The sequence below is a fragment of the Acartia tonsa genome, chromosome 13, assembly GCF_053477335.1.
Source record: "Acartia tonsa isolate MP-2025a chromosome 13, ASM5347733v1, whole genome shotgun sequence".
In the NCBI taxonomy this organism is placed as follows: Eukaryota; Metazoa; Arthropoda; class Copepoda; order Calanoida; family Acartiidae; genus Acartia; species Acartia tonsa.
In genome coordinates, this window is record NC_137272.1 from 18,955,229 (window position 1) to 18,968,675 (window position 13,447).

At 33.8% G+C, this 13,447-nt stretch overlaps 1 protein-coding gene across 1 annotated transcript in view; it reads right to left on the minus strand.

Annotated features, from left to right (window-relative positions):
• The window catches only part of LOC145304583 (uncharacterized), a 64,161-nt gene that overhangs the window by 35,120 nt on the left and 15,594 nt on the right, over positions 1 to 13,447 (minus strand). The window contains exon 2 of the mRNA XM_080146500.1: positions 1,561 to 1,611. The gene's annotated coding sequence lies outside the window, so the exon portion shown is untranslated. The remainder of the gene's footprint in view (positions 1 to 1,560; positions 1,612 to 13,447) is intronic.

Genomic DNA, 13,447 nt, shown 5'->3' on the forward strand with positions numbered 1-13,447 from the left:
TCGTATTTTCAGAAGCTGCTGAAGATGGACGACGAGTGCAAATTATGAAAATGCTCGGCTATCACTAAGAAAGACAACTTTATTTTTTTATGACAGTTTTTGGGGTGTAGTCCTTTTCGTGGCAACGCCTCTTAAGGGGCGTTTCGTCGAATTTCCACATTAGCTTTTGATAGGTTATTTAAGTTAGGTTAGTTGATTGCCCCGCACGTTTAGAAAACCCCGTAGGGGCTAGAAATAGGGGAAAAGATATTGTAAAAATACGACGAAACGACCCTTAAGAGGCTATACCCGGTTTTTGTTCATCAATGAGCATCTATTCTTTAGATCTCTTTGCCCTCTAGCCTATCTGTAATGCCTTAGAGGACAAAAATCTTCTTTAGGGAAATGTATCTTGAATGCTATTAAAGATAAATTGCCGAATTTTGCTAACCAATTAACATCTTTTTTATAGCTTACTTTGTCCCATTTGACTCTAAATATCCATGTTATGTATTGATAAATCGCGATAAAAGAAAAAAATCTATATAAAAATTGGAACTGAAAATCAATAGAATTTAATATTGGATTTGAAAGTTAAGAAAGGATGACAACATTAGTTACTTCAAAGCTGAAAAAAATAACTATTTCTATCTAAGAATATATCTAAGTATATTTATCTTTAAAATCTTTCAATACTCATTAAATTTGCTGTATACCAGATCATTACAGACAAACCAAATTGATATACTAATTGGAAAAAAACAAATGTTAACAGGCAGACTGATTAATTATAGAGAATCTTCTTTATTGAAAAGTTATAAAATAATTGAGTACAAGAAGAATGTGAGTTCTAAATATAACTTGAACAAAAATATGTAAAAGAACAATAAACTACACTACAGTAAATTGGAAATGAATTCAGACAATTGGATCCTCTTAATTAAAATCTTTTCTCGTATTCATTTGAATCCGGTGCAGTGGATAGGAACCGGTTCTCATGAATACGAAAAAACTATGTCTAGCATCGTATTATATCCAGTTTTCTACGAATATAGAAATGTACAATCATAAGATTAAAACTAGTTTTTTTAGCCGGTGCCTTCGGCACCACGGGGCTAAAAAAAAAATAGTTTTAATCTCATAATTGTACATTCTATATCCGCGGAAAGCCGTTTATAATACGATACGAGAAATAACTATTATCAACCTTCTTATGTATGTAGGTACCAAAGTTATTGTTAAATGGGGGCTTAGGGGCAAAATATGGATTATGATGCAAAGGTGTGTGAAGGGGGTGTCAACACACCTCTTGATTTTGAAATTGGGAACGCTTACCTTCCCTTTTCACCCCCTCAAGGATCACAAAAACCCAGGTAACGCCACTGAATTATGATTTACTTGCGGCTGCGCTCCTAGCATCTAAGTGCCCTGTATTCGAATGAGGAAAATAGCCTAAAACCATCCTGGGGCATAAAAGAAGCTTCTTTAAAATGGAAAACTAAATTGGTTTTGTAGTTATCGAAATTTTAAGATACAGACAAAAAAATTTCTTCTTTATATAAAAGGATAAAAATTATTTACCTTTTTCTTATGTTATTTCTACTGCTTCTTGCTTCAATAATTTTCTTTCACCTGAAATATTTATATTCTATTATATAAAGTAGTGAAGTTTTTCCATTAAGATCTCCGCAACCACTGAACCAATTAAGTTCTATATTTTAGGGAATCTTCAAAAAAATATAGAGATGGGTTTTGGCAATTTTATTTCCAAATCTAAGGTCTTAGGATTTTTTTGGCCATTTTTATACCCTCTCCTAAAATAGAGGGTCTTAACTTCACACACCCATATAACACCTCCCCCCATATCTAAACCTAAATCCTCCCCCCCCCCTCCCCGCCAAAAAAAACTTGAATGTCCTTTGGTTATTGCATCGTTTTTTGGCAAAATGTTTTGTAAAATACATTCTATGATTGCGTCAGAAATAGAAATTATTGCACATTTTCCTTATTTGTAACTTTTGACTGTACTTCCTTTAAGATCTCTAAATCGACAATATTTTTGTCTAATTATGTCAATAAAAAAAAGATAATTGAACATATCGCTTTTTAAAATGACAAAGTTTTATTTGGTTTTAGGGTATTTTGATTTTAGGTGGTTTAAGCGTTTTCCTTTTTTTTTGATGCTTTAAAACTATCTTTTAAAAAGAAAATTTTTAAAGGAAGATAAAAAAAATGGTTTGTTCATTTTTTTCTAGGGGCGAGATTGCTTGGGAGAGTAAATGTACCCTTCTTCAAAATAGTTAAAAACATTTCCAGGAGCTATGACAAGATTCGCCATATCGGTCCTACTTTTAGCAAGATCCTTTGATAAGGATACAAAGATATCCTGTTACTTTTATATAAGGATTATGGTAAGAGGTTTAGTGATTATTAACAAGATGGTGAAATACTCCAGTCAAATTTTGTAGTTATGATAATGTTATGTCGATTATATGTCATCCTTGACCAAATGCTTGTCGATAGAACGACATTAGTTTTGATTTTTGGACTATTGTTTATTTTATACGGAAGTACCTACAATATATTTTTGAGTAGTTGTGCTCCTATAAAAGCGAGAAGTTACGTCAACAGACATAAAGATAATTCATAGAGAAACTGCGCTTTTTTATGCATTACATAAACACAAACTAACTGACATTTCAATTGTATATAAGCTGCGCTCCCGTAAAAGTGTCGTGTCACGCCTAAAATTGTAAACTACACTATGAGTAAAAGAATGCGTGTTTATACGACTACGTACACGACGAAAGATAGTCATACGCAATGACGCAATTTTATCTAATGATACAAAGAAAAAAATCCCCCTTTTAAAAAGTTTTTAACAGGGTGAGATTGTCAATTCTAATTGTGGGTTGACATTTACCCCTCAACCCTAAAAAAAATATGACAATATAAATTGAAGGCTTCCCTGAAAAATATAAACTCTTGATATATCAAAAATGAGAAATAGAGAATGAGATAGACCTACATGTTCTCAAAAACATTGACTTTGTGACAAAATCTCATGGAATAACCCTCTATTACAGATAAGAATCTAAAAAGTAATAAGATTGAAAAGCTTGCTCCCGATCGTACAGCTATCCGGCGAAAAAGCCGCAAGTATTTAAATTTGTCTGTTGTGTACATTTTTTTCTACTCCAACATTCCTAGCATTTTTTTCATTCATTTCTGTCAGGGAAAATTATTTGTGATAAACAAATTTTCGCTTTAAACTGTTAGAAATCAGAGAGAGAGGGGGGACATTGGGCTGTTTATTAAACTAATCCCCAAAGTTTTATAATAACGTTTTCTTATTCGTTGGTTTAACATTAGTGAATTTGATTGGTTAAGAAAAGGTAAAGGAAATTTTGCATTAATTGGTATGCATTCTATTCCGAACATGTCTTACATAACCTAATCACTAGAATCGCATATTATTACATCAGTCAACGTATTCTTTCCCCTTGACTTTTTTGTCAAATTTTATAAAACCCTTCCTGTATGTTAGCTATTGTGTCTTTTAGCAAAAATCAAGCACTTTCCGGACCTAATATTATGCGGAAGTGAAGGCTATCCTTTTTAATTAGTTTACGTATAAATGCAAATATACTTTTTTTCTTAACGTTGACAATCAACGTCATTTTAGTTTTTGTGTACTATTGGATTACATACAATTTTTATCTTTTTCAAGTAGTGAAGCTACTCTATAATTATGTTGGTAGTCTGTCCTTCTTTTCTTTATGAATATTTCCTGTATTTACGAGCAACCAATCATCAAAGGTTTTTGTCCGTCAGAGGACATGTTAATTATACTAGGCAAAAATAATAGGGGAGAGGAGAGGAATTCAAAGGATAAGCTTCTTAATCAAAGAGAAGAGTTCAATGGGCTGTTTATTACACTAGTCCCCAAAGTTTTATAAAAGCTTTTTCGTATTAGTTTGACTAACAACTTTGGAGACTTTAGTAAATTTGATTAGTTTGTTCATTAAATTGAGTGTTCAAACGTACCACTAATTTCAATCTTCAGAAGGGGTATTGTTTGTGTCCTCATTTGGGTTGAACCATCAATTTATCGGCCATTGTCTCTTTAGATCACTGCTTCTTAAAAGGACTCTCCACAGAAAAATCAACTTTGGATTTTTGAAAATCTAACCTGAAATTATTATTCTCTGTTCAATTTTAGGCATTTTTTGTTTTTGTGGCATCGCGATCGAAGCCCTTTGACATTTTTTACCTCCTTTAAGTGAATCCTCCCGCCATTTAATTTGTGCTGCTTTAGTGATTTTTAGCTTCTATTTTTGCCGCCGTTGCCGCATTTATCGCCCTTCTCCGCCGCTACTCCGCTATTCATCGCTTTTTAATACATGCTCCCCTCTCCCTTGTTCAGAAATTAAATGGAGGCTGGGGGTGTTGTGTATAGCCACGTACGCAATGTATAGCGGAGTAGCGGCGGAGAAGGGCGATGAATGCGGCAACTGCGGCAAAAGATGGTTATATTTGGCGGAGGCGAACACAAAATGCAGGCGGCAGGATTGTCCAGTCAAGGAAGCGGATAAATCGTAGAGCGGCCGGTTGCAATGAAGCAAATGTTCTTTAGCGGCAAACATATATTGAGTGGAGGAAAGTGTAGTATATATTGTTATAGCGGCAGTACAAATAGGCGGCGGACAAAATTTTCAAAGGGCTTCGATCGCGATGCCACAAAAACAAAAAATGCCTAAAATTGAACAGAGAATAATAGTTTCAGGTTAGATTTTCAAAAATCCAAAGTTGATTTTTCTGTGGAGAGTCCTTTTAATTGTAAAATATTATACTATTCCATTTTTAAAAAAATGCCTGTTATTGCTACGTTACCCACGAACATAAATATACTTGTCCTCTCATTCATTTGATTTATTTTTATTTGTGCATAAGAGATGATGCTGTGAGTATTGGTGCAAAAAAATATGACGTAACAAAATAATTAGCCAATGAGAGTCCACTTTAAATTTTACCATTGGTCAATAACGGCCTCTCATTGGCTAATTTTTTTGTTACGTCATATTTTTTGCACCAATACTCACAGCATCATAAGAGATATTTTTCAAGACTTCTTAATAGTATGTTCATTCCTTTCCGCGTATCACCACAAAAGCAAAGCGTTTCATTTACTCGAAAAAGAACAATAATAGCAAAAAAGGCGCTTTCCCACATAGTATCCTTGTAAGCACCAATAACTAACTGCTCCCTACTCCCCCCCTCTCCCAGTTATTTTGAAAAAAATTAAAATTTTGTTTATCACTTTAATTCATGTTTGTTAGAGTATTTTGGGTACTGGGTAGCCCCAGAGGGTTAGGGAAATGCAGATAAAGGCACAGGAAAAAAAATAAATATCCTTCCATTATCTAAATAAAGGGAGAGGGGTTTTATCAGAACTCAACTTGTACTTTGGAAATGACTTCAGACAATTGGAGTCTCTTAATTAAAACCTTTTCTCGTATTCATTCGAATCCGGTGGATAGGAACCGGTTCTCATCCATACGAAAAAACTATGTCTAGCATCGTATTATATCCAGTTTTCTACGAATATAGAAATGTACAATCAAAAGATTAAAACCAGTTTTTTTTGCCCGTGCTTTCGGCACCTAGGGCCTAAAAAACTGATTTTAATCTTATAATTGTCTATATCCGCGGAAAGCCGTTTATAATACGATGAAAGAAATAACTATTCTTTATATCATCTTATCTCTAAGTGTTACAAGAATAATAATCTTCAATCCTATATACTAAAGTAGATGGTTATTTGACTCTTTGCAGGTCTAGCAAGGTCTTGGAAACGTTTAGTTCAAGATCGGTATGGATCATTAGCAGGTTCTGAGCTATTTTGGAGGGTTACATCACCCTCTATCCCCATTTACGCTCAATAAAATTTATATATTAAAGGGGGGTGGGATATTTTCAACACCTTATTAAACATCCACTTATAAATTTATTCCAAAATATTCATACGTGATTTTAGAGTGGGGGGGGGGGGGAGCGGGTTGGGGGGCGAAATAAAAAAAAACATGTAAAAAAGAAGTCGCTCAATAAAACTAAATATCTCTTATTATTTTCATTAAGCACTTAATAAAGTTTATAAATGCAGATAATCATTTTTTTGGGAATCATGTCATATCTTATTTTTAAAAAATCATTCATTTGTACAGTGTAAGGATGTAAAAGATATAAAACAAGTTTGTCTTCAACTTTTCAGAATGTCAAAGTTATTTCATTGGTCTAGTGTTATGATTTCATTATGTTCATAAAAATATTATACTTTTCAAGGAAGGTTACTTTTATTTTTTTGACTTTTTCTAATCGACGTAAATATTATATTGACTATTATATTGGTTTGCCTAATATAGATCCATCGACAATGTATGATACTATAAATAATAAATACACCATTTTTAAAAGCGAAGCTTTTCTATAATTAGGGTCGGTCCGTCCGTCCGTCCGTACGTCCGTCCGTCCGTACGTCCGTCCGTCACGGATAGCTTTTTTCGTTAATTTAGACATGTTAGAATTGTCCTATCGATTTCAAATTTTGCATGGTGCTTCCTTTAGTAGTTAGGTACGATTTAAAAAGCGTAGCAACTATATAATCATTACAAAAATGTCCGTACGTCCATTTTAAACATGTTGATTTTTTTACTTTATTAAATAGCTTTTTTCGTTAATTTAGGCATGTTAAAATTGTCCTATCGATTTCAAATTTTGCATGGTGATTCCTGTAATAGTTAGGTACGAGTTAGAAAGCGTAGCAACTCTATAATAATTACCAGATTGTCCGTACGTCCATTTTAAACATGTTGATTTTTTTACATTTTTAACAACAAATTTGTATGTGACCTAATTATCCGATTGGTCTGATTTTTGGTATACTGATTCCTGGGACAACAAAGTACAATATTATAAGCGAAGCAACTCTATAATCAAGTCCTAAAAAAGTAAGTATGTCCATAATCATTATCCTATATCAAGCAGTTTTTCAACAAATTTACTTACAATTTTGCTTTGACTCTTATACATTCGCATTCTGATTATTCAGTTCTGACATTATACAAGTGTTAATGTCCGTTTGTCCTATCGTTTCAGAGCTTCGCTTTTATGGATGTTGTCATCCTTGTTTAACAAGATAGAATGCAGATTAAACAGTAAATTTCTCTAAAAAAGGATAATATTCGTCTGGTGCTATTAAAAATTAAAACCTCCCTAAAATCATGATGTCATTTCGAAATCATTTTTTTTACAAAAATTTTGTCGTAAAATTTCACCTAAATTTTTGTAAAACTGTAATGGGAATATTTTCTGATGAAAACACTAAAATGAATGTTATACTATAATTAATATAGATATATTGGCTATAGAGGTTAATTTGTATGTTACTCCATTGGTTTATCCGTCTGTTGTTCCCAAAAAGTAATCTAAGTAAACCTGGAGGATCATACCTGGAACCTGGAATTGATGTCTATAATTTACATTTAAGTATTTTTTTTATGTTTTAATTGCTGTGTTGGCAAAAAAAATTGTAAAAATATAATTGGAATATTTTCTGATGAAAAAACTAAAATAAATGGAATGATATACCATTAAAATTGAGATATTGAGAGATAAAGTTTCACCTAAATTTTTGTAAAACTGTAATGGGAATATTTTCTGATGAAAACACCAAAATGAATGTTTACTATCATTATAGAGATATTGGCTATAGAGGTTTATTTGTATGTTACTCCGCCCGCTCATCTGTCTTAAGGGTTTTAAGATAATTATATGATGATAAAATTAAGAAATAATTGTTTTTTATAGGAACCATTTAATTTTAAAGTTAGAGACCTGGAGGATCAGGACCAGGAGAATCATACTTGTAACCTGGAATTTGGACACCATGGAAACTGTCCCAATTTTGTATAACTTTTGCGGAACATGTTCCAGTTAGGTCATATTTTTCTTTCCCAAAAAAGGGAAGTGGGGAAGAAAATCTCTTCAAAAGAGATGGGGAAAACCCCCTTTTCTCCCATCTCTTTTTTCTTCCCCCCTTCCCTTTTTTTTCTTTCCCTCTTCCCTTTTTCGGGAAAGAAAAATATGACGTAACTGGAACATGTTCCACAAAAGTTATACAAAATTGGGACAGTTTCCATGGTGTCTGGAATTTGCACCTATAATTCCTAAGTAAGTATTTTAATTACTATGTTAGCATGTCATGCACAGAGTTTTTTAAATGGGGGGGGGGGATTGTTGACACCTCCATAAATTCAAAATCAAGGGGTGTGTGAACTCAGAGAAAGAGGTTACACTGTGAGGTTAATTACTCTAGTCCTCAAAGTCCTATATAACGTCTTCTTATTTGTTGGCTTAAAAACTTTGGGGGCTTTTTAAAATTTTGATGTTTGGTTTATTAAGTTGAGTGTTCAAACGTTTCAACCACTAATTGTAACCTACACAAGGGGCAATTTTGTATATCATCATTGGGGATGTACATTAATTTATTGGCCATTGTCTAATCCCTTTAGATCCCTGGTGTAAACTATGAAAGCGTGTTCCTGGGACATTTTTGTTGGTTCAATGTTTGTCATGTCTCTCTAAATCTAACATATCTATTATCATTCAAATTATGAATGTTTTAGCTTGTAAGCTACAACAAGCTTTTACAAATGATATTGAAAAATCAGGGATCTAAGGGGATAAGACAATGACCGATAAATTGATGCACATCCCCAATGATTATACCCTTCTGTAGATTACAATTAGTGGTTGAAACGTTTGGATACCCAACTAAATCAACTGACCAATCAAAATTTAATTAGTGTACCCAAGGTTGTTAAGGTTGAAAAATGGAAAAGTTATTTTAAAACTTTGGGGACTAGTGTAAAAAATACAGCTCAATGTCCCCTTCCTCTCTGTTGAAAACTACATCATCACTAAGTTTCTGAAAGTAAAAGGGAAATATTGAGGGTGAGAGGGAAAAAATGGCGGGGGATTGGGGAATCCGTATTTAGCGTGATTTTTATGTGAATCATACTTGTGACTCTGATACTTGGAAATGGGTAGGCGGTGTTTATGTCTTACGGGATGTACAAATGTTTTGTTGTATGAATCAAATAAAACAAGGACGACAAAATCCATGATTGTTAAGCTAGTACCATGTAAAGTAAAAGGCTATGTAGCCTCTAGCTTCTAGGGAAGGGCCGGGGAGGTGAGGAAAATAGCATAAACCCTCCTCACTCATAACTTTGATTTAATAAAGCTTTCCAAAAAAGTACAACCCATTCGGAATAGCAATTTCCGAGATCTTTAGCTTAAAACACAAAACTTTCCAACTTTACATCATAGGGATGGACTGAAGGATATTACGGAGTTATAGAGTAGATGCGCTATGATTCATCTACCTTTCAAAGCATCCGATATATTTATAGAATGTATCCCACAAAATTTTGTTATTAAGCACCCTGTTATTAAAAATTATGCCTAGCATTTTGAATAATCCGTAGGCCTATTTCCCCCTCTCCTGCCCCTCACATTGCTAACACGTAATGCAAGAACTGCCCTTTAAGCTCTAAGCATTAATGTTCGCTTTTCCCCCATTGGCGTAGCTACTGTATAACTATGGTATGACCGTGCTTAGTTATTTTTTATTAGATGGAAAGCACTATGATGGCTTGTTGATAATTATTACTCGTCTCACTCAAATATTTACTAGCTACTTAAGACAGAATTTTAAACATAAATATAACTGTTCTACAGTATAAACAATGGGTCGCGCTTATAAGAATTAAATGAGTATTACTTTAGTAAAAACTATTGGACAGTATCAGGGTTGTTGCTTCTGTAAAAAAAAATTTGTACAATTTTACAATTTTTCCACCAATCAAAAATACTTTCCTTCTCATGTTTGTTTTGATTGCACATTAGCAATGAAACAATGAAGGATACAATACTCTTATTTAGCAACACAAGCAGCTTAAAGCCAAAATTGTTTAGTAGCTGCCAAATTTATTGGACAATTCGCCGACAAACCGCATTTAAACTGTAATTTTAAAAAGGCAAAATATATTTTCTTCTGTTGCTATATCTCTCTACATAACTATTTACTGAATGACAGTAGATTATATAATAGATAGATATGTCATATCTAGGGAAAGCGAATAATTAATTTACAACCCTTTCTTTTTCTTTAGTTATCAAATAGCGGCTACGCACCTAACATCTGGGGGCTATGTACAGGACAGTCGGGGGGCTTTAACAATAGATTAAAACCATCAAAAGACTTAATTAGCATAAAACATTACAGGACCTTTATCAAGCTACTTAAAATAGAGAAACCTATCGGTTCAGTAGTTATTGCTATCTTTAGCTTCAGACAATAAGCCTTACTATATCATATAATAGGATATTGACTATTGACTCTAGGGGCGTTTTGACGCTTCGAGTACAAGTCCTCTCCACGTCACCTTTGAACATACTCTGCTATTTCAAATTGCAGTGTACCGCGCTCAATCGCCTAGGGTATCAACACCCATCAGACAACCAACCCTTTAATTGCACGACCTTTGTCTGAGAAGTCCTAACTGTGCATGGTAATGAGTTGCGCCTGTTCTGGGCATGGGCATTCCCCCTACTCTAACTAATAGCAGCAGTAGGAACCGTTTTTAACGTCTTTAGTTATGACGCAGTGTCGGACCGAGATTCGAACCTGTCACCTTCCCAACGACGAGCGGATGCGCTACGTGTTGAGCCACGGTCGCGGGTTATATAATAGGATATTACCAAAAGGCAGAATTTCGCATATGAATGTTTGATCAAGGATAATTTACTTACTCCTGGGTTGAAACGGATGACGTCACAAAACTCAAATATCGTGCAATACCTCTACACCGTGACATCACTTCCCCAAAAAATCTTTTTTTTTCATTTCCGCAATTTGTTATCACAGCACAAACTGCCCCTGCTATAATGACTAATTCACCACCCACTACTATTGTTTTGAAATGATATCTTTTTGCAAGAATGAAACACTAAGGGAATATGACAAAATGCGTAAACGAACGTATACCTACAAATCTATGGGTAAATAGGAAATACTTTTTTCGTGTTTATTTTGTGTGTGTGTTTGTGTGTGTATATGAGTAAAATGTAGTAGCGTATAAAAATAGTTTGTAATTCATACATTTTTTTGGCAAGAAAAGAAGATTCTTTTACAATTTATGTACACCGTATAATATGAATTAAAGAAAATGTTCTGGGACTATTAAAAAGCATCAGAATTTTTAGATTTAAAACCCTGAAATTAGGATTAATTTTTAGATTAAGGGAAGGGGGGGAAAGAATATTTTTATGGTCAATTTCAACTCCCCCTAATTAGGTTGATAAAATGTACAATATTAATTTTTAGATTAAGGGAAGGGGGGGAAAGAATATTTTTATGGTCAATTTCAACTCCCCCTAAATGATAAAATGTACAATATTAATTTTTAAATTAAAGGAAGGGGGGGAAAGAATATTATAAAATGTACAATATTAATTTTTAAATTAAAGGAAGGGGGGGAAAGAATATTTTTTTGGTCAATTTCAACATCCCCCTAATTAGGTTGATAAACTGTACAATATTATCAAACGTAAGAAATAAATTTTAACAAACAAATTTTTCTGTTATCTATCGGAACATTGATTTTTACTACAGCAGGACTTTAGCGATAGGGCAATTATATAGAAAAATTTAATAATAAGAACATAAAATGATGTCAGAAGCCAAAGTTCTCTGAAATTGTCGGTGGGGATTAGTTTCACTTTTTTAAAGAAGTTTTATAAATGTCTTTTTAGGCAATTTATCTGACCTCCCCCGCCGCCTTCCCCAAAGGTGGGGGCGAAGCAACTAATAGACTATATGGTATATAAGAAATTACGGAAAGTGCCATGCGTGACGACATAAAAAAAAGAATAGAAAGGAAGGATGAGAGAAGAAGTGGGAAATGAAATCCCTAAAGAAGAGATGGATTTGGACGTATTTTTATGACGTCATACAGCATACTTTCCGTATCTCATTCATTTAAAACAAAACAGCTAACAATGATAAAATAATAGCACATAAGTTTAACGTGGCTAAAATCACTACAAGAAACCAATATCTATTATATATTCTAGTAGTTGAACCAAAACTAGAATCCTACATTGACATTGAGTATTGGAGGGAAGATTAATTAATCTTCCTGATATCTATCCCTGCATCCTATCTATTCATTCATATTTTAAGCTTGTTCATTTTACTTAACATACCATAGGTATGACGTGTAAAGTAAAGATAACAAGAGTGACAAGAATAAATGATCAGTACAGTCAGCAAAACTGCGTGATGGATTTATTACTACTTGGATCTTACACCAAATTTTCATGTTCTATAATAAAATGAACTCTGTAGCGGGCTAAAATAACGATCTCCCATCCCATCACCCTCCTTTACCCCCTCCCCTCACCTACTAATGGATACACGACCCAACCAATAAAAACGAGGGGAAATTGCAACCTAAATTGACGAAATTTTTTTCTCAAGTTATATCATCCACGTATATTCTACATCCATTAAACTGGGGGATGTATCAGCAGCTTTCAATCATCCATTCAAAATTAAAATTAGTGCAGACGTACTCTCTTGATCAGGCCTTCCAATCCAAAGACACTTCCAAACTGGACCTGTCTGCATTAAGCCTTCAGAGCCATTCCTTCTCCTTAAGTTACAAAACCATTTTGCTGACTCATCTTAGGAAGCAGCTTATAGTGCCTAATAAAAATGACAAACGATAGGCCACTATACTTTTTACCATTGGTCAATTAAAATGTATACTGGCCTAACATTGGTCAATTTTATTGTATGACGTAATTTTTTTTAGCACTTTAAGATGCTTCTTTTTTTATCCACATTATTCTATTAGTCAGAGGTTTTGAACCTTAGAGACCTGCTGCGGATATTTAAACATTAATCCATAACAGTGTGGCCCCTTCTGGACCATTATCGGTTGGAAGGAAAGGAGTGGGAGGGGAGGGAGGCGGGTATTATAAATCACCCCACTTATCATCTGCTGTTGAAGTCAAAAATATTTGGCACCCTGTACCCACCAGGATGGAGATATTTAATTTCTATCCTTACAAAGTGTCTCAATAATCAGCCATGTGACGTCATAATAATGAGATATTTTCCATATCTTTTTTAGAGGTTATTTCCCACTTCTCCTTTCATCTGCCTCATTTTTATGACTTCACATGGCTGATTTTTTAAACACTTTGTAAAGCTACTTTAATTTCAATATTCCCATAAGTGTTAAAATAATACATTTAAAAAGTCAGTTAGTTAAATCCTTCTATCTTTTACATTAAAAAAAAGGATGAGGGAAGCTCACTAGTCGCTGGAAGGAAAAAG